The sequence below is a fragment of the Anastrepha obliqua genome, chromosome 2, assembly GCF_027943255.1.
Source record: "Anastrepha obliqua isolate idAnaObli1 chromosome 2, idAnaObli1_1.0, whole genome shotgun sequence".
Taxonomy (NCBI): Eukaryota; Metazoa; Arthropoda; class Insecta; order Diptera; family Tephritidae; genus Anastrepha; species Anastrepha obliqua.
Genome location: NC_072893.1, coordinates 84,166,298 through 84,186,560, shown reverse-complemented (window position 1 = coordinate 84,186,560; position 20,263 = coordinate 84,166,298). Strand labels below are relative to the sequence as shown.

At 37.5% G+C, this 20,263-nt stretch overlaps 1 protein-coding gene across 4 annotated transcripts in view; it reads right to left on the bottom strand.

Annotated features, from left to right (window-relative positions):
- The window catches only part of LOC129238758 (smoothelin-like protein 1), a 106,879-nt gene that overhangs the window by 76,891 nt on the left and 9,725 nt on the right, over positions 1 to 20,263 (bottom strand). Inside the window, exon 1 of one of the 4 annotated variants that reach the window (XM_054873924.1) lies at positions 5,457 to 5,885. The exons of the other annotated variants lie outside the window; for them this stretch is intronic. The gene's annotated coding sequence lies outside the window, so the exon portion shown is untranslated. Of the gene's footprint in view, positions 1 to 5,456; positions 5,886 to 20,263 lie in introns of those variants that run through there. 4 annotated transcript variants of the gene reach the window in all.

The following is a 20,263-nucleotide window of genomic DNA, read 5'->3' as shown; positions in this document are numbered from 1 at the left end:
TTTTTCCTTTTACTAAAACTCATTGCAAACGGGTGGTTTAAAATTTTATTCGCTTGAAATTTAGCGACTAAAAATTTATACGAAATATAAAACAAATTGCGAGTATTCCATTGACTTGTCATTAGCATATTAATGCAATTAGCAAAAACTACTTTCTAAGCGAATTCGGGTATTTTTAAATTTCCTTGTTTTGATTTGTGCATGTATACATACATACACAAACGCATATTGGATGTTTTATTGTTCACTATACAGATAAAATGTTAAGGAAGTATTGCATAAAGCATAGCGAATCCAGTTTATGAGTCATATATGTATGTATGTGTGTTTTTTTTGTCGACAGCTTCTACGAAATAAAGAAACACAAATTCCCATCAGCGTCCAAAAGAATGTGTAAGGATTTTAATATGTACCCGTGAAGGTGTATGTATGTACATTCTGTCAAAAAAATACCGGGAATTGTTCATTTAAATAGCGCGCGTTACACATTGGCTTGTTTTTGGCATTTAATTACATATGTATATCAGTCAACCGCAGGTGCGCCTACGATTTGCACTATGGATAAATATATCGAACAAAGAATTTTTCTTAAATTTTGTGTTGTGAACAGGATTTCGTGTGTCGAACCTCAAAATGTTGCAGAAAGTCTATGGCGAGTGTGATTTATCAAAAACACTGACCTACGAGCGGTATAAGGCTTTTGTAGAAGGCCAAGAAGTCGTGGAAGATTTGTCCCGATCTGGTCGCCCATCAACGTCTTCAACGGATGAAAACGTCGACAAAGTCAATGAAATGGTGCTGGAAAACCATCATTTAAGTGACCTTAGCGTGTCTCACGAATCAATTCGCTACATTTTACACCATCAATTGGGGATGAGACGAGTGGCTGCTTGACTCGTTCCAAGAAAGTAGAATTTCTTTCAAAAAATTCATCGGAAGCAGGTCGCTGAAGATATGCTTGAGCAAGTAAATTCGGACCCACCGTTTATCCAGCGCATTACCAAGTGATGAGACATGAGTGTATGAGACGTGGGTATATGAGTTCGACATGAAAACCAGTCAAGAGGCGGCTGAATGGCGCTATCCACATGAGCCGAAACCCAAAAAACCACGTCAAAGTCGGTCAAAAGTGAAAGTCATGCTACTCGTTTTCTTTGATTATCATAGTGTTGTGCACACGGAATTCATTCCAAATGGTTCTACGGTAAATAAAGAATATTGTTTGGAAGTTATGCGATGTTTGAGAGAGAATGTGCGTAGGAAACGGCCCAATTTGTGGTAAAAAACTCTTGGATCTTGCACCATGAGAACGCACCGTCTCACAAGGCTCATATTGTGAACATTTTTTAGACCAAAAGGCTCGACCAATATCATGGAAGAACCACCGCATTCACCGGGTTTCGTCCCCTGCGACTGTTTCCTTTTCCCAAAACTTAAATTGCCACTTCGCGGACGCCGCTTTGCGTCGATAGAGGACATTAAGGAATATTCGCTGAAGGAGCTGAAGAAGAATTTTGATAATTAAACAATTATTTTGCGTTTTATTGTACAATTCCCGGTACTTTTTTGACAGAATGCATATGTATACGCGTTTTCAATAGGGTTACAACATCACTTTTGCGGAGCCTAAGTGGCAATTCAAAGAATCTCGAGACTTCTTTTCTTAAGTTAGTTTAATCTCTTAAAGGAAAATTCTTAATGGAAAATTCGCCGCAATATGGTTTCGAGATTTCTGCGAATGTCATGAATCGATTGCTTTACCATATTTTGAACTGAAGCGTTGTCACACTGACACAAAACCATTCTAAAGTGAATAGGTGGACTCGAATTTATATACTATAGCACGCACATGCCATCTGGTGCGACCGAAAATTCATAAGCGCTAGTAAAGTTGTAACCACCGGAACAGAATTTCGACAGTAATTTTTCCAAACATTGCTGGTTAACGAACTTAATATCATAATCATAAGAAAAATGTTGACGTTTGGGCATTGGCAGGTCATAAACAAAATTTAAGGGTGGGTTTGTATCTAAATAGCATAATATTGTTATTTCCCGTTATACATATGTATTTAAAGAAAATCAACCAAATCTTAAGAAGGCTTTAGAATTTTGAATGTATGCACTCCTTAGAAGCAACTATCGGAAAAGTACAAAATGTCCAAGAGATAAAGATTAACTATTAACAAAAAAAATTAACCAGTATTAGCATACACACACACAAACTTTTATATAAACGATTATCCGTTGCAAACATATTTTAATGATTAATGAACATTTACTCAAGCTTATAATTTAACATATTTTACAAGTTCGAAGAATTCATTAGTCATCAACAAAATAAATGAGGAAACAAATATTTTTTAAAAACGTGATCACACGCTTCGAATGTGATGAAGTTCAAAATGACAAAAAAAAAATAAAACAAATAAAAATTTTCTCTTCTGGAAACTCTCATAATAAATAGCTCTTTGGCATTCTACAGCGAAAAATGCAAAAATACTAACTTTCTTTTCCTCTGGCCAAGAAATGTGTTTATTTGCCACTGGTCACTCGCTATTTGTTGCACGTAGTAATGGATTTCTATCTCTTTTATGAACGTAGGTACATACATATATGGTATATGTACATAATCGTATATTGCGAACTGTATGACTTTTTACCACATTTTGGCTTATAGACACACCTTCTTTCCAAGATTATGCAATTTATACCATAAAAACCCTTCCAGGAAAGATTAGCTTCAAAATACAAAAACCCTGTGCAAATTGGGCCATTCTATGCATAGTTATTAGTGTGTATATATGTATGTATATTTTCTGTCTTTGTTTTATTAGATGTGGAGATAAGAAGTAGCCTCATATGAACTCTGCAGTCTCACATAATTGTATCGAAACTGATTGATGATTGCCTCACTGTCATTGTCAAAGCCGTGCAAACCAAGTACTGTGTACTGAGCAAACGAACCGCATAACGACATGCTACGCTATATCGGTATTTCAGGGTCAGAAGCCCTGGAACCCCTCATACTACACTCATTAAATGGAGTATTTAGGTCCAAAGACGGGTCAAACGTTCAACGCACACTTTAAATTAGACTGGTAGAACCAACAAAATCCCATTGGCCACTGCTTGTAACCCAAACTATCCCCTCAGTAATCTTTTGAAGACAAGTTTCTGCCGTTTTTGCAAGCTGAACGATGTGTTGTTGGAAAGAATGTTTTGAAAGTGAAATGAAAGTGTCTGTGAGAGTCTTTCAGAGGGGTTCCCCATCTCGGTGGTATGACCCTTATATATCATATATATAATAGGCGCATACATCCTTTTTGGGTGTTTGGCCAAGCTCATCCTCCTATTTATGGCGTGCGTCTTGATGTTGTTCCACAAATGGAGGGGTCCACAGTTTTAAGCCGACTCCGAATTGCAAATATTTTTTATGAGGAGCTTTTTCATGGCAGAAATACACTCGGAGGTTTTGCCATTGCCTGACGAGGGGCGACCCCTATTAGAAAAAACTTTTTCTTCATTTTGATCTTTCATCGAACCTACGAACGATTCATTCGCACCTACGTTCTCTCTGAATTCCGAATGGTTGTCACGCTCCAACCAATTTGACCACGGCGACCTTATTCCATCTAAAATTAATCATGAAAAAACCTGCCGAAGTCAAATCAGATGTCAGAAATTTTATACGACCACACAATTTTCATAAAGAAACAAAATTTATTACTATTAATAGAAAAAACATTTTTTCTAGTATCAGTCGCCTGGTACTATGCACTGACAAATTAAAAATTATAAAATATTCTGGCGCTCGGAAGCGACATTAAACTGTAGGTCTCTCCATTTGTAAGACAACATCAAGATGCACACCATAAGTTGGGCCAGAATATCCCCAATTATACAGATAGTGTTCTCCAATAAGAGGGGATCGAAATCGAATAAATAAAGCTATGTGTGAGGTATTAACAATTTCTTTCTTAATTCATAGGCAGATGTATGTACGTATGTATGTATGTTATTATGTGTGGAATATGGCAAGGAGAGTTCCAATTTTTTATGACTGCATAGATTTGGTTAAATTTGAGCCTGTTGCCCTGGGTAGTGTTGACTTTTAGAGCATCTGCCTATTGCGGCTCAGTGACATAGACCTGCAACTTGAGATAATCCCACAACAATAAGTCTTCCATGATCAAATTGCACCACCTTTGTGTCCAATTGACGTCTCCTCCGTGAAATATAACCAGATAACTACATTCGCAAATCGGTTCATAATAAAGTTTTATCATTTCTACTTGCAACTCAATTGTATAATAAATAATCAACAACAATTTAGACAGGCACAGCCAAAATGCCATGATCGCCACAGCCTGTCAACATCGACCCGTCCTTATGGCAAAACGAAATTTGCTGAAGCTTTGGAGTTATAAACTGCATTCCTTTAGTAAAAATACTGGGAGGCCATTGCCTACCGAGGGGCAACTGCTATTAGCAAAAACAAAAAAAATATTTTCTATCGTTTCATGTTTCATGCCTGGTGTTTCGACCCCGAGACCTACCAAATGGTAGGGATCCATTAGTAAATTCGGTTACGGTGACCAAAAAAACTATTTTTATAAAGCCATTCTTCTTGCACCAATACCAAGCACAAGTAGCTGGAGAAATTTGATTTTGTATGAAATATTTATATGCCTGAAATATTATTATGTCTGGTAGCGGCAGGCTAATCAACTACCCTGTCAGAAATCAAAATAGATTAACGAAACCAACCGAGAGGAGTGAACAAGGAAACCCAAAAAAACAAAACTATTTTGTATGTCTGAGAATTACATTTCAACAACAAATAAACCAACCCTGTTCATTTAAAATAAAAATTGCTTAAATTCTAGCCTTCTTTCCAATTTCAATTTAAATATTTTTTTTAGTTTTTAAGTCAAACTCAGTCAGTTTCATTTTTCATCACATTTTCTGTTGCTCTTTTGATTTGAAGGATTATTCTCCATATAAAAAATTAGTTTCTATAAATTAGAAATAAAAATAATGGAATTGCATTAACATTCGACTACTTTGGTCACTAGCCAAAATTGAACAGTCGTTATCCTCAGTCAAATCATTTCGTGTCGTAAAACTCAAAGTTTAAAAATGGCATTTTTTCGAGCCACAAAAAACTTCAGCCAATATTTCGCGAATCAAATACCGTACTTGGTCACTTAAGTAAAATTGTGAATACGAATATACACGTCACATACGTATATGGGCACACATACAAGTACAAATATATTGATTTAGAGATTCACATCATCGCCAGTTATGGGTGAGATGAATCTGCGAGGTGACACGTCAAACAAATGAAAAGTAGGCGAGCATTACAGAATTTAGCTTAAGGCGCTGATTTCAACACCTGCATACATATGTACATGTTTAGATCATACATATATAACTACGTATTTACTAACCTTATAAGCAAACGATTTAGGTATTTCACTTAGGCCTTAGGTTGATGAGTGAGTGACTTGAAAACTAGAAATATAAGATCGGAAGATACTGAGATCCGCACACGTATTCAACGAGATATTTCGATGACTTTTTTTTTCGCCGGCCGATAAACAAGCTGACGATTGCAAGCAGAGCACAAACTTTTAAAAGTTCTTTGTTATCTGTTTAATTTATTTTATTTCAATTATTTTTTAATATTATCTTTATATTTCAGTTTCTTTTATTTACACGACAAGCTAAAGGGTTCCTTTTCTCTTTATTTTGTTTCACTTGATTTCACTTATTATTTGGGATTTTTATATTTTACTTTTATTATTCGGTTTTGATGAGATTTTTTAGTTTTTGCTTTCTGAGTTTTACCAACGAAGAACAAATTCGTACGTTTCGATCGAGCGCCAAAGACAGACTGATTCAAAGTCAAGATGAATGAAAGCGAAAAAGCGTTAGCGACTTTAATGCTATTGAAATGCCGCGACCGATCGCGTGCTCACTGCGCCACTTCATTTAGCTCCACTCCACTCCGCTGCGCTGCTTTGGGAGCCGATCAAACAAGTTGATTCGGTTGGGAACGGAGTGTTCGCCGGGCGATCGAACTGGTGTGCAGCGGATGGGAAGGTGAATAGTTACCTACGTATACACATACACATATATGCACACATACATACATATATTGATATGCCTAATGCATATGGGAATGTAAGTAAAACGATGATGTTGTTTTGACCGAATATGTTAACCCCAAACATGTTTCCAAAAGGTGTTTTCCAAGATTCCGTCTGAGCCCACAGTAGTCGGCGAACATTGGTGATCGCCAATTGAATCGCCTTAGCGACGAGCGTAAACAGCAAAACGCCAAATAGTGGATGGTTGGCTAGTTTGGTGGTGGGCTCGGTTGATCGGAAATTGCAAATCTTGCTTGGGCGTCTGGGCACGCCGGACTGCGCGTTCAAAGCGAGCGGTGCGCGAGCAGCGCAACACACATACTTACATATTAAAATAACAATAATAATGAGAGTTTTAATGGCCAGAAAGCACCAACTGAAAAAAAATGGCAATTCTGCCACAAAACAAGAACTGGCTGCTGAGCTTGGCTGAGGCGTTATTAAATTCGCAAATTTACCAATACATTCAACCAACTCAGCGGCTAACTAAAAGGTAGGAAAAAGTGAATTTTGTGGGTTGGTTTTTGTTTTCATAAACACTCTTTTCATTGTTTTTTTTTTGCCTTTTTTTGCTTTGCAGTTTACGAATACGACTAAATTCGCAAATAATAAATTAATATTAATGATACTACGGAGTAGTTAAACAAAAACACTTTGCCATATTAATTTTGTATCTAAAAGAAAATCGGTATTCTCTTTCACGCCGTTCTCAAAACGTTTGTCCACGTCTTCGTTTCGTGAGATGACGTAAATTTTCAAAAGTATACTTCAGTATGAGGTTAAAAGGTGATATCAGATTTTTTAACAAAGACTTTAACAATTGATATGTACCAAGCGAATATAATTCGTATTTATATATGTATGTATGTATGTATATAGTTATATATAATATAATATGCATGTGTCTGCAAACAATTTATACAATTACCGAAATTATTTTAGACGGTGATTGTTGGTGGTGTGATGTGATCTGTGACTTCACGGCCAACGGAAGCTGTGAGGGAAACGTTATTGAAAACATATACTTGTGCATTCTACCGATGCACATTAGCTTAAACGACACTTGTTGCTCTCAACTAGCTAAAGTATTGTAAATTGCGTTATTGCTTAGTTTGGTTCCTTATACAGTCCTTAAAATATGTCAAACCTGAAAAGCTTTGTGTGCAACTTGTTTTTTTCTCAGCAGAAATATACTTTGGCCCACACCAATTGAAAAAAATTAATTACAATAAATTCTTCTGTTTTTGTTTTTTGTCACCTACTCAACTGAATTTGCAGTTAATTACACTTTCCCAACATTAAATATAAATAATAAATAATAAAAATATAATAATTGACTCGTACACTTCTGTTTAATATTAGTTTAATCAATATACACAGAGTGTTCCATCTATATTTGACACATGAAAACTTCGAATAACTCGGGCAGTAGACTTGCTGGGACATTAAAAATCCTCGAATTGTGTATGAGCAACCTCTGCATGATGTTAAAGTCTGCATTATATATCAGATAACAATTGGAAATAAGTAGACAATGCAACGGAATAAATAAAATTTGATGGGGAAGTGATTCTGAACAAATTTATTATTTTATACGTTGTAGAACATATGAGGACTACGATTTACATGTATGTTTATGTATGTATAGTCTGTTTAATGGAAGCGTTTCTGAACTTTCAAACTTAGAGTATATATATACATATATATAAGTTAACGCGCTGCGGCACCCAACATATTGCATTCCCACACCCTACACGTGCCGCTGCATCAGCATTGGACTGAAAGTCCTTTTCTTATATATATATATATATTCCCATAGAGGAAAGTTCCCTGGGCGAGCTCGTCATCAAATATTCAAGATGAGCAAATGGGGATGGTGACGCGAATACATAGCCTCTCCCTCTCAAATGTCAACCTCTCCTTCACGTGGCATCCCCTGTTTAAAACGAACGAGGCACTGACGACCGAGCAACGGCGGGATAACCTTTCTACAAGCGGGGGGAGATCCCTAAGCCATGCCAGCCTGGAGACAGTCCGGCAGCTCCGGATCCAGGATCGGATGCTGAAGGCCAATCCTCTACACATCTTAAAATAATGGATTACAGAAACCCCCATAAACAAACTTAGAGTACCGTTATAAAACAAATTTAAATCTTGCTAAATAGGCGCATTCTTTTGTAATACACGTTATACAATTGGTTAGTTTTGTGAGAAATTTAGTACGTAGAGTACGTAGTTTTTACAAACTGAGTTCCGCATATGAATAACGATTTGAAACAGTGTTCCTATGTGTTCAGGTCCAAAAATAGTACGTGCATCTGCAGCAAAATATTTGAAAAAATCCACGATGTTCATAAATAAATGGGTGCAATGATATACTGAAGTTAGAAACATTGACGACTTCCCCGCGCGAGGCCCAAAAAATACCTATCCAAGCAAGACCACAAAATCATTGATTTATTTGTGACAAAGCCGAGCTTCTCGACTCCTGAAGCTTAAGTAGTTTTAAGGAAAAGTTGTGTTATTGTATCCAAACGCATGATTCGAAGACGTTAATGTGGAGATGACCTCAAATTTCGGAGCGCAATTAAAAAACCGCTGCTCTCATTATCACACTTTGAAAGACTTGCATGGGCTAAGGCAAATTCAGATCGGAATTGGGCAAACGTAATATTCGCTAATGAATCTTTCTTTTAGGCGAGTAGTAGCACGACAACTTCAATGAACTGTTAAGCATTCAGTTAAGTTTCATGTTTGGATTTCGGCTTCATTGCTCAAAAAAGGATTTGGCCGTTTTGTGCTTATCGTCAACTGGAATGCAGTTTTGATGAAAAACAAAATTACTCAAATGTATTATTAACGTCAGCTGCGAAGATCTTTGGAAGAACTAGCATACCTTGGATTTTAGAAGAAGGCAATGAGCATAAGCATCGAAGCACAATGAAATGTTAGTTTGGCCTTCCCAGCCACCTAATGTCGACACTGTTGAAAATGTTTGGGCAATAGTTATGCAAAAAGTCAAAAGACGATCGACAATTACCTCCACAAATTGCGCAGAAATTAACACAAAGTATGACTCTAAGATGTGAAGCCATTTTAGCTATATACATATGTAAACTCTAGAAGGAGTAGTGTCAGTGTTCACACTGGTATCATTTTGAACAATAGTCAAGCACGAAGCTCAAATGAAGCGGCAAATTTATTTGCTGAGTTTTTTAAATCTAACTTTCCGCGACTTTTCTTCTGACTTAGATTGTACCCTGAACTTTGCAGCTCTTTGCCTCTCTCATGAGGATATTAGTAATGCTTTACTTAAATTCAACTCTTCCTCTCAAACTGATGCTGATGGACTGAAAATGATTTTCAATAAATCTTTATCGTCGGGGAGTTTCATTGGCGCATAGAAGCTCTCTTCCATTACGCTCTTCTTTAAGAGTGGCAATAATAATGACGTTAGAAATTATAGGCCGTTTTCAAAGCTATTGACTATTTCCAAAGAACGCAGTCAGTGCAAAACTGAGCTTTGCGGTGAAATCTCTAATTTGTCCAAATCAGCATGGGTTAGTTGCTAAAAAATCTACAGTATCTAATCTGGCTGCTTTTAATTAATACTGTATTGATTCTTTCTCGGCTGGTTTCCAGGTAATAGAGTCCACACTGACTTTTCGACAAAGTTTCTCATAGAATCTCAATTAAAAAATTAGCTTGTTTTGGCTTGCATTCTGCTTTTCTGCAATAGATAAACTCTTATTTGGGAAATAGACGTTGTGCTGTAACAATTGATGGTATTTCAGCTACTCCCTTTGCTGCCACCTCTGGTGTTCCGCAAGGAAGTACCAAGATACTCTTACCGCTCTTATTTGTGTTATTTATTAATGACTTGAAAAGTTGTTTCTCATTTGTTTAATTCTTGCTGATGACCTTAAGACCTCCTCAGCGACCACGACTCTAGAGGATGCCATTAAACTTCAAGCCGACATGGGTAGGCTTTACTTTTGGTGCCTGTGGTGAAAATCACGTCTTTCGCTGAACTTATTCAAGTGCTTTCAAATGTCTTACTCGAAAACATCTACCATTTTGTGCACCAAGTACAGTATCTCGACTTGTGTCCTGCAGTGTGTTTGCGAGTTTTAGGACTTTGGCGTTATCTTTGATAACAAAATTTCTTTTAATAACCATATGAATTATATTATATTACTTCAAAATCTTTCTCGATGTTGGGCTTCTTCAGACGGAACGCCACTAAGTGCTCTGATCCCTATACCATTAAGTTACTTTATACATCAACTGTTAGGTCTCATTTAGAATATGCTGCTTTTATTTGGAGACCTTGCTTCAGCTATCAATAGAAACGAGCGTTTGCATAAAATCTTCTCAAATATGCCCCTCGGTCTCTGAATTTTACTGATCCCATGCCATCTTATTCTGCTCGTCTCATGCTTGGAAGTCTCAAGTCCTTAGAAATTCGTAGGTCTATACTGTGTCTGTCTTTTACTCATAATATTATTACTAGAGTCATTGATTGGCCCTACTTGTTGGAAAGGATTCGATTTAATGTTCCCCAGGGATCTCTTAGGAACCTCTTTTATGGGGAAAACTTTCAATCTAAGAATGCCAGTAAAGCTCCCATCTCTTGAACTCTATGTTATAGTTGTTTTTAAATACATAAAATATATTAGTAGTTTAATCTAAGCAAGTTTTGTATTATAGTCTGTAAGAATTGTAACTCATAGGCTTAAAAAAAAATTAAATAAATAATAGTAGCATAAATCCTTTGTTTGGTACATGGATTTCGCCGAGCTTCTCCATCAATTTGTCATTTGTATTTTGATGCTGGCCTACAACTGTACAATATTTGTATGAAAGACATTTTCATGCCAATAAAGCATTCGCCATTTGCAATTGCCTGCCGACAGTCTACCGCAATTGGCAAAAAACGTTTCCATCATTTGAAGTGTCAAATTCTCGGTAGGCAGCGACGCTTCACTATTTCCTGTACTTTTTCACCTCGCTCACTAAAGAAAATCATCCCTGCACTTCTATAACTGAGAAGTAATATTTGTCACTTTCCTCAAATTTGACTTCAAAATCATCAATATAAAATATCGCTCTTCGACTTCTTGGTTCATTTCATGAATCAAGCTTTAGCACAATTTCTGAAATTTGGGTCACAGTGAAATACAAACGCACATGCATGAATATCCCAAAACGCCATATGTTTTGTTTCAGTTTGAGATACACCAAATGCCCACACACACATACCGCAGTCTCATTAGTTCCCGAAAGTGGAATACGAACCACCCGCGCATCCCAGCAGCAGCATCCGATAATTACAAGTAAAGAAAAAAATGTCAAAACAATTAGCAAAATAAATCTTTGGCAATGCTTTGCACAAAAAAAAGAAAGTGTGTGGTAGTTCACGGAACCCGCACGATTGAAGTGAAACTTCTTTTATCAACAAATCAATAATTTAACTATTATTTCAATATAATGCATGCAGAAGTCATGGAAAGCATGGAATGGAATTTTATTAAACAGAATTATTTATTTATTTTAATATAAAAAGAAATGAATTTATTGTACTCAATTACATTTGGTTCTCGGCATTGTCATTATCATTATTGGATTCGTTTTCCAAAAATGAAACAAGGGCTTTATGGTAACTGAAATACGTAAAAAATGATCTACATTCTAATCTATCAAGGTATCGATGAAATACTGCATCAATGGTAGTTCCGCATCTTGTTGTTGGTACTACAAATTATCACTTATCGTACAACCGGAGGATTCACTGTCACGGTGTTCAACAGTAGCTCTTAATTTTTTACGCTCCAAATACTCACGTTGCCGTTCAGCACCTGTTTTCGGTTTCCGTTTTTGTTGATTTGATGCCATATTTAACAGAAATCAATCAACAAAACAAAATATGTTTGTAAGATTTGCTCAAAACTACACACACACTCTATGACGCGTCTCGCGTTACTAATAATATTGTGTTTGGGATAACTGTCAACTGTTTCCACCGAAATGCGTTCGCAAAGTGTATGGTCTTTGGTATGGTAAACAGATTTATGATACATTATTTTGCGGCGACAGCACAGCGCGATAGCCCAGCGGCTAGCAATGTGGGCTTCCGATCCGAAATCCTTGGTTCGAATCACAAGAAAATTTTTTTTTTTTTTTTTTTTATACATTTATTTCATTTTGTTTTATGATATGTTTATGAGCAGATTTTTTTCATGGCAGAAATACACTCGGAGGTTTGCCATTGCCTGCCGAGGGGCGACCGCTATTAGAAAAATGTTTTCATTAATTTTGCTTTCACCGAGATTCGAACCAACGACCTCTCTGTGAATTCCGAATGGTGATCACGCACCAACCCACTCGGCTACGGCGGCCGTCAATCAAATGTCATATTTACAAATTACATTCGATAAGAATGCAATAATAAACGACCGCATTACATTCACGACGACACGCCACGCCAGTCTTTTAACAGATGGCGCTGGCATAGCGTGAGTTTTACGTAGTTTAGCGTAGTTTTACTCCTCACAGCGTTTCATCCACGCCACGCTTTTAACAGATGGCGCTGGCGTAGCGTCACAGTCGATGAAACGCTATGGTTTTACTCCTCACAGCGTTTCATCCTTCGAGACAAAAGAAGTTTCACTTCAAAAAAAAAAAGAATTGGACTATATTCAAACACGATAATGCCAAATAATTACAACAATGCCAAAACCAAAACAGAGCGCACCAAATACGAAATATCCCAAAATCGCATAAAAAATGTGTCATGAAAAATTACAAGTAATTCGAGACAATAATGGCGCATATCGCACAAGCCATCGTTGGCGGAGAACATGACGCGTCGCCGTGATACAGCTACTCCCACACCAAATGGACGAACAACCATACTCAATGTGAGTATGCGTATACACATATACATATTCATATATATGTATATACATATATGTATGTGGCAATATACATTTTAAATTGAATAAGATGCATTCGAAACAACTATATTAAATTGAAATTTGAGTATAGTAACCGAAATGTCCAAATGACCGGCAAATAGTGGTGGTCGAGTCGTTGTAAGGCGTTGAACCAAGCCAGCTAACCTCAAGATGCGTTCTAGTTTCCCATGTACAAGTAAACTATGCACGTACGAGTATTCATAGTACCGATTTGGAAACATTGATTCATGTCAAATGGCCAATCGTGTTGACAGTGACGCAGCTGCATTTGTTGCTTCAAGTAAGCATTTGGTGAACAGTAGTGACACAGTGCGTCTACTTCAAAGCGGCCAACAACTTTATGAAGTAAATCGACAAGACCACCGACGCCAAAGCCAACACAACAGCCATCACCTCAATATGTTCATATACACATACACACATATATATGTATATCAAGTACTAAAGAGCATAGCAATGAAAGCCGCTAACATCAGCTACCCAGCCGGCGACACGCACACACGTACACAGCCAACACGGTTAGGTCCACGTCCAATAGCTTGGCTTTCCAATAGACCAGTCAGCCGCACTACCGCCAAATCAAATCAAATGAAATCGAACCAAATTGTGCAGCTAGAAACCGGCAAAATATGAGCAATTCAAGCAGCGTATCGCCCAACACATTAGCCGGCTGGAATACTCTACTACACATATACCTGTACATACATGTACATATGTAAATAATCATTAATAAATGATCTTTACTTCTATATCTGTAAGTGTGTATGTGTGTATATATGACCAACGCCAACCAAATATTGTGCAGCCGAACATGTGTTAGCCGTCGTGTTTTGCAGGTTGGGAGCAGGCGTGCATGCGCGTTAGCACAATGCATACGCTCTAATGTGGGTAGGATGCCGTGGCATTTTGTTTATTTTATTCTACCACTATGTTACAATTTTTATATTGTATTTGTCTGTTAAAGCGCAAATTTCCATGAATGTACGAGTATGAAAATAAATAAGAAAATACATTGCAATTTCTAATGATTTCATTAGCGCTGTCTTTAACTGAATTCTGATGCACCGTGGGTGCTATCCGATTAATATGTCAACAAATGAATAATTACTTCTCTTGCTTTACAATTGAATTGTGCTTTATAATTGTATCTGTGCTTGAAAATTTCAATACATCCCTGTCCGCCAACACGGCCGAAATAATATTAAATTACCATTCCTCCTTTTTGTTATAGTTGCCGCTTTCAATTCCCCACTTTTTTGCTTCGAATTCGATGCTCGAAAGGCACAAAATTTATAAGTGAGAGCAACAACAAATTAGCCGCTTAACACACAAGCGATTTTCTTAGTCCAGTGTCTCCAAGTATAGGCAGGGATATTTCCTTTAGACGCCTTCTATTCGCCAAGCGTTAGCGAGTGGCGAATAAATGAAGAAACTGACGCAAATAAATTTATAACGGGTATTTTTTGCTATTAACTTTTTAAACAGTTGGCGAACGTTTCGTGTTTTGTTTCACTGTCAAGCATCTTCAGTTTGGTCTATAAAGAAGAAGAATTGCAAGAGCTATCAATGTATCCAGAAAAGGTCACGGTTTGTTGCGGTTTATGGGCTGGACGTATCGTTGGACCGTACTTCTTCAAAAATGCTGCGAATCGTAACGTAACTGTGAATGGTAAGCGCTACCGTGAAATGATATCCAACTTTTTTTTGCCCAAAATGCAAGAGCTTGACTTGCATGGCATGCGGTTTCAGCAAGACAGTGCCACATGCCACCCAGCACGCGTAACAATGGACTTGTTGAGAGGCGAGTTCGGTGAACATTTTATTTCACGTTCGGGACCTGTCCATTGGCCACCCAGATCGTGTGATATAACGCCTTTAGATTATTTTTTGTATGGCTATGTTAAAGCTCATGTCTATTCAGACAAGCCATTTCAATTAACGCATTGGAAGACAACATTAAAGCATTTTGTTGGCAAAAAGTAAGGGAAATTTGATTGTAAAATGAAAAATCTTTATTTATTCTTGTAAATCAATTTCATCCCCTTCAAAATAATCCCCTCTCGATGAAATACACTTATGCCAACGATTTTTCCAATCCCCGAAACATGCCAAATAGTCCATTTCCGGTATAGCCATCAGCACCTTCTTCGATTCAGCTTTTATCTCCTCAATCGACTCGAAACGCGTTCCCGGAGTGGTCTCTTGAGTTTTGGGAATAGCCAGAAGTCACACGGAACCAAATCAGGCGAATACGGTGGGTGCGGAACGATATGCGTGGAATTTTTGGCGAAATGGTCACGAAGAACGAGTGCAGTGTGAGACGGTGCATTATCGTGATGCAAAAACCAAGAGTTGTTGGCCCATAATTCTGGTCTTTTTAGACGAATTGCTTCACGTAAACGACGCATAACGCTCAAATAATATTCCTTATTAACAGTTTGGCCAGGTGGAAGGAATTCATAGTGCACCACACCACGAAAATCGAAAAAAAACTGTCATCATGACCTTTATTTTTGAGCGACTTTGACGTGCTCTTTTCGGTCTGGCCTCGCAAAGTTCAAGCAACAAAAGTCTCCCTGTATAAACACCGTTTAATAAAACTTGCCTCATATCAGAAAGGGGTGTTGGCAGCATTGAGTTATACCAGTTTAATGAGGTATGTAAAACCACACCCACTAAGGGCGAATCTGGCTGAATAACTTTGTAGTTGTTGTCACATACAAATTTTTCGACAAGCGAGCAGAGCCCGAACATAGCGAGTATAGAAGTGGTGAATCAAAGGCTTCTTTTATTATATTTTACATACTTTAGGCGCGATTTTTTTGAAATTCAATGGAATTTCGTTACAAGCTTAGCAGAAGGTGGAACGCTTTGAAAAACAATTATATTGCATAACAGTTTGTAAAACGAAAATAATGCAGTGCTGCCAAATCATATACAAAGTAGAATTCGTTTTGTTTTATACACTACTCGCTGGGTGATGGGTGAATTGAAAGCAGCTGTTATGTTGCATGTATGCTTGAAAGTTCAAAGTTCCATCACCGCCACCTCCGGGCGGAGGTGACAATACTGGAGTGACAAACTGGCTGGTGTCCGAAGGTATAGGAAGCACTCTAAATTATTTGAAAAGCGCCCCAAACTGACGCTGAACTCAAAGACATCGTGTTCTTCCAGTCGTTCATCAAGCGCTAACACCGGGTATAGATACAATTCCAATTTATGTTCTTAAACTCGCTGCTAAGGCAAATACAGAAGCATACGTTTGAAGAATGCCTTACAGAAGGTGTCTTTCCTGATATATTAAAAATACAGCGACGAGCTCTTACCAAAAACTAGAAAGCCACCTTGAAATTCCTTAGCATTCCCCATGTTTTCAGTTTCTCTAACTAGACTGCTTCGGTAGAAGTCGCATATCGCTGTTAGTTTTTCCCTTGATGTCCTTGAAATTTTTTGACACAGCATTTATAAAGTATTACATATATATATATATATATATATATATATATATATTTGGCGCGTACGACATTTCTAGGTGTTTGGCCGGGCTCCTCCTCCTATTTTTGGCGTGCGTCTTGATGTTATTCCGAAAATGGAGGGGCCTACAATTTTAAGCTGACTCCGAACGGCAGATATTTTTTATGAGAAGCTTTTTCATCGCAGAAATACGCTCGGAGGCTTGCCATTGCCTGCCGAGGGGCAACCGCTATTAGAAAAATGTTTTTCTTTTGTTTTGGTATTTCACCGAGATAGCCAAAATAATACTGCTTGCTCAACAGATTCACATACCTCCTATGAAAGGTAGATGCATTTTTAGCAAATATAGTGTTATGGAACACCTCCCTCTGCTGGAGTGCCACAAGAATTTGTTCTGGATCCAACACTCTGGAATATAAAATACAATGGTATGATCCGACTGCCGTTGCCGGAGCGAGGGAAAGTGCATAGGTATGCATGCTTTAAACGAGGCAGCAAACTGTTCAATCATTCGAATCCAAGCTTGGCTGGAGAAAGCAAAACTCGAAATAGGGCACCAAAGATCTGAGGCGATCCTAATAAGCAACAGAAAGGCTAGAGAAACAGCAATGATAAACGTGAGAAAACAGAAACTCACCTCAAATCGGTCATAAAATACTTAGGCATTATGTTTGATATGAGGCTTAATTTTAAGGAAAAATCGCCGTGTTACTAACAATGCTAAACATAGGGAGCACGAAACAACAACGAAGGCAACTACTTATACACGCATGTGTAGTGAAGCAGAAAAAATATGCAGCGCATTCCAACCTTCGGATGGCTCTGCCTTATCGATATGCTGGCAAGTTCCAGGCAGACAAGTCAGGCAAAACGCGATGAGGAGATCCAGAGGCCCATACGGCACCTGTGTGATGAAATCACACAGCCAGCGGTTGTTGTACATCCCGCCTATCCCCGTAGATTCCAAAGTGGGTAAATGGACGATATGGTGATTCCACCTAATCCAAATTCCGATGGGAAATAGAGTTGGTGTGGTTATTATAAATAAAGCTTAGTTAAAACATTCAAACAAGATGAAATTTACAATTGAGTTTATCCCAGAAGGAGATACACCTTTGGTGACCTTTTGATGCCTCAAAGTTTACTGGCCTTTTGATTTCAATAAATAAAAAATCATTATTTCCTATGATTAATATAAAAAAACAATAAGATCCCACTACTACCATTTAAGTTCTATAGAAGTGGAAATAGATTTATTACAGATTGCTGACGATTCGTTACACCGTTCACCAACTTGTGTACCCACGCACTTAATCACAAATATTCCGATTTACAAAAATAGCTACATGAACGTTCTACGACTCATACGAAATACGCCAAACAAGTTACATTGAAATTACGAATGACATCGTCTAGTCACTAACAACAATAATAATAAAAACACCAACGGCTGATTTCCAGAGAAGTCCAGCATAGTCAAGTTTATCGACAATTAAGACAAGCCAAGCTGGTTGAATGAAGTTGAAATACTCGCCCACCAGAAAAATATAGCCAAACAGCCAATTGAATTGAAAATGTTCATGACCAAATGCGATACTAAAATTTGCATTACAGCACAGCTGACTTACGAAGACATAACATTACCTATCGTCGGTGACAAACGATGACGTCACTGCAAATATCATTAACAAACGACTAGATAAAAACTGAGTCGAATAACAACCAAAACTGGTTAATGGCGATAATGATGAATATGACCACAAATACTACTACAAAATATCACAATACAATCTCAATCTCAACCACAATTACATAGAACTTCAAACGTCAGAACGTCTATAGTGACAACAAGTTGCGCAAGTAGCCAGTCATTGTCGCCATCAATAGCCAGGCGCCCATCCGTTCCAGTGCTTGATGATATCAACCTAGATTTGTTGAGGCGAGTAAGAATCAATCAGATGGCCAATTTGGAGGCTTAAGTATTTATCGTTTTTTGTTTTTGTTTCTGATTTTCGAAAGGAAATTTATGTGTCGCCCTTTTATTTGGTGTTGTAATTTATTTTATCGAGTGGTCGTGGTGTGTATGTACATAAGCTCGTATGATCGTCTGTAAGCTGAAGATGTATACGTACATATATAGCGCTTTCTGGCTTGATTCGCTGCGAAGAGTCAAACAAGTAGCCGACAGACGATTACCTGTGCGCAGCCAAGCAATGAAACGTCATCGCTAACGATTGAGTTTATACACACTTAGGCATGAATGTGAGTATATATCTATGTAAACATATCTACTTTACATACACATAAGTCCCTGTAGGAAAAATCTTAATTTGTTTAAAAGATTTCTGGTTCAGTGCTAGTACTATTTTATCATTCCCGAACTAATACACCTGGAACTAGCTTCACCGTATGCAAGGTAGGATACCACAAAACTATCTATGCTATTTGGTATTTATAAATACCGTTCTTCATTATGTCACATATCAAAAAGTACCCGCGAAAAGTGAACATTTCTTCCTTTTATTTCTAAGTAATACGCTTTAAGGACAAAATGTTTTCCTAAAGTTTCCGTTAATTCTTCATATGCATACTTGCAGAAATAATTGGCATGTACATACCCTTTTCGATATTTGACCGAGCTCTTCCTTACATTTTGGATATGTGCTTTGACGTTCTTCCGCAAATTGGCAAGCCTACAGTTATATGCCGCCTCCGAATTGCATTTTTAATGCAGAAATACAAATTCGTAGGTTTGTTATTACCTGTCTTGAGGCGACCGCCTTTAGTAAAAAAGTTTTTTATCATTTTGTTTCATGTTTCCATTTCAGGTTTTAGGTTTCCATTCGGCCGTGGTGGCCGCAATTTCTTTAACCTCGATTTCTTAAAACTCTCCAAAAAAGCTCTGTCAAAGTTTCCAGTCTTAAAAATAAATTTCTGTCTAACTCGTCGCTTGAGGAGTCGAATAATTCGACTACCACAAATCTGAATGAATGGGTCTACGTGCTATCGTGGTCAAACATAACTTTCATAGATGTAAAGTCCTTAGGATAATTTCTTCCGAGTTTAAAAAAATTACGGTCGTTATCAATCCGATCGAAGTAGCCATCCCTGTTCTCTTCGGGGTGAATTAAATCGAAAACATTAATTGTGCCATATCATATAATAATGTACACGAGTATAGGTTTTATCAACGATGGCTCGAGTCAAAAAAATTCTGCGAATTTCAGTCAAAGTAGTCCCAGCACTGCTACAACGTAGATAGCTGTATACGCTTGTAGTTCAACATAAAATCGCACTCACCAAAACATATAAATGATTTTTGTAATTACAGTAGAGCGCCGATTATCCGAAACAATTGGTGCAGAGGGTGTTCGGATAATCGATTTTTCGGATAAACGAACATTTGCGAAATTCCAGTTCTTTGTTGAGGGTAGGGTAATAAAACATGTCATTGGATTAGGAATACATATTATATTATGTATGTAATGTTTTTTAATGATACACTAGAGTACAGTACATATTATGAATAGTCACATTTAAGTAGGGATTGCACACACGGTACATAAATACATATGTCTAAACATTTTTTAATAGTACAAAACTAATCTAAAAAAAAGTCGAACATATTTGTTTGCTTAAGTTTTGAGACTCGTT